This window comes from Neophocaena asiaeorientalis, unplaced genomic scaffold (genome assembly GCF_003031525.2).
Source record: "Neophocaena asiaeorientalis asiaeorientalis breed wild unplaced genomic scaffold, Neophocaena_asiaeorientalis_V1.1 scaffold190, whole genome shotgun sequence".
Taxonomy (NCBI): Eukaryota; Metazoa; Chordata; class Mammalia; order Artiodactyla; family Phocoenidae; genus Neophocaena; species Neophocaena asiaeorientalis.
The window spans coordinates 7,188,719-7,191,226 of NW_020175017.1; the positions used below are offsets into that span (position 1 = coordinate 7,188,719).

Below are 2,508 nucleotides of genomic sequence, written 5' to 3' on the forward strand. Positions count from 1 at the left end.
AGAAGCTACTCACCAGTCTTAAATCTTCAACTCACATCCCACATCTTAATCATCCCAAGCTGAAGGCTTACTGTCTTGACGCTGGGTAGCAGCGCTTCCTTGCAGCTACCGAGTAAGAAGCTCACCAGCTCATTAGCAGCCCTCTGACCTTGACCAGGCAGCTGATAAAGCAATCCCATCCCACCTGCGCGTTCATTCTGATTTGCAACAATAAGACAAGACCTGGATGTAAAGATGATGGAAAACTCAACTGGAAATTGTCTAAGAGTTACACTCTTCCTTGGGCAGAGAACCAGGGAGCTTAGATCTCTGAGACAGAAGCACACAGATCCACCAGATCCTCTACACAGTCCTTGCTTACTGTGTTTTTAATTTAGATAAAAAAGAGAGATATGATTACACAGAAAACATCAACATCTGCAGAATTACAAATTAAGCAAATGCCATGGGAAACACGTGTGTTTCAGTCCCTTTCTGGAGCTCTTTTACCATCTGTTATCTTGGAAGGAACTCAGGAGCTGTAGTACTTGAGGAGATTCTCATCCATAAGTTTGAGGATTTCCTTATCTGCCATATTCACTACCCACCTGGGAGCAAGACCAAAGAAAATCTGCCTTGGATCTTTTCGAGTACTGAGCATTTTGAAGAGTTCGTCTTTCGTGATATCAGGTAAAATATAACCGTACTTCTTGGCGAGCTCCAGTCTTGCTTCAGGAAATTCAGCAGGATCTGCCAAGTAACCACGATTCCTTGCATCAGTGTAGTAGGGTACCAGTGTCTTGGAGGTGAGCATTCGCTTGGGAATGGGTTGTCCACAGAGAAAGAATGCAATAGGTTTTCACAGAATTTCCAGGCTTCGTGGGTCGTAGAAGGCTGCCGTGACGACACCCCCATTCTTCTCGATTGCAACGGTGGCCAGCTCTGAAGCCAGCTGTACTTCAATATTAACTTTTGCCTTAAAGGTGTCATCACCCTCCTCTACCAGCTGGACACCATAATCCCTTTTAGATGGCTGGAAGGTCACACCTCTCCCATTGACAAGTTGGGTTAAGTCAATAGGTTGTGTAGGATAAACTCGACCCAAATCAAAAAGATACTGCAGCCTGTTGAGAGTCAAAGGCTGATACTGGCGCCTGAAGCTACATCCTTCATTAAACCCAAATTTTGAGATTCGAAGGCAAAATGGAGTGTGGCCTCTCTCAAAGCCCAGCCAGGGCCGGGTTCTTTTCTGTCATTCTCCCTTGTGGCCCCTGCCACATTTTCTACCTCTTCTCTGACCTCTTGGTCATCTTTCCGGTTTCCTGGAGCCTGGGTTTGGCCTCAGGTTAGCCAGGCTCACACGGGGCAGGGCCCGCAGCAGGTCCAGGGCCTGGGGCCCCCTCGCCCCGCACTGGGCCGGCCATGACCCATGCGCCCGACAAGCTGCAAGGGCGCTGGGCTGCCAGAGCCTGCCTTATTCATTTTTTTTGTTTGTTTGTTTGTTTGTTTGTTTTTGGCAGTACGCGGGCCTCTCACTGTTGTGGCCTCTCCCATTGTGGAGCACAGGCTCAGCGGCCATGGCTCACGGGCCCAGCCGCTCCGCAGTATGTGGGATCTTCCTGGACTGGGGCGCGAACCCGTGTCCCCTGCATCGGCAGGCGGACTCTCAACCACTGCGCCACCAGGGAAGCCCCCTTATTCATTTTTTACCCTCTTCCTTCTTTGTACCTTAACTCTAATATGTAGATAAGTACCAATATCTTGGAACCGTCCAAGGATTAAAAACAAATGCCTCCTACAGAATTTATTGCTATTATCTTTATCCCAATGACCCTCATGTTCTGCCATTTGCTGGTTCTGAGAAATGCAACCATATTTTTAATTATTAGACTTATTGTAGAGCCTGTGAAAATTTAGACCTGCAGACATTAACTTTTTTGGATGTAGAATTTATTCAGCATCTCATCTATGCCTGTTTCTGTGTTAATTACTTCCATACAACATTACCCATTTAAAGTAGACATCATCATCTCCACTTAAAAGACGAAAAAACTAAGACATAGATTAAGTAATCTGTCCAAGATCACATGGCTGGTAAATAATAGAGCTTAGACTAGAATACAGTCTTCCTGACCCACCGGACAGTCTTCTTTCTGAGAGCTCTACTCAACCGCCTCATCAATTTCTGATACACTTTTACATTTCAAACTTTGGACCCTCCAAAAGGTGAGGCCATAATAATGGCCAGGTATTGATGGATAGGAAAATTAAAAGGTAATCCTACCCAGAATATAAAGATCAGGAAGGACCACAGGTAAACACATCAGAGCAATTCTTCCCTGAATAAAAACTGGGAAACTTTCCAAGAATACATCACTATTAACATAATCATTTTTATTCACTTTTGAAAGTTATCATCTAATTCAACATAATTCTTCACCATATGTCTAATTGGAATCTGTCTGGATTCAAAGATGCGATGAGAGTGAACATATCAAGGTCAGGAATTGTCTAGCTATACAAGACTCT

General features: G+C 44.9%; 1 pseudogene; it reads right to left on the reverse strand.

The window, feature by feature from the left end:
* Positions 1 to 511: 511 nt before the first annotated feature.
* On the reverse strand, positions 512 to 1,403 carry LOC112411173 (39S ribosomal protein L15, mitochondrial pseudogene; annotated as a pseudogene).
* Between the last annotated feature and the right edge of the window lie 1,105 nt (positions 1,404 to 2,508).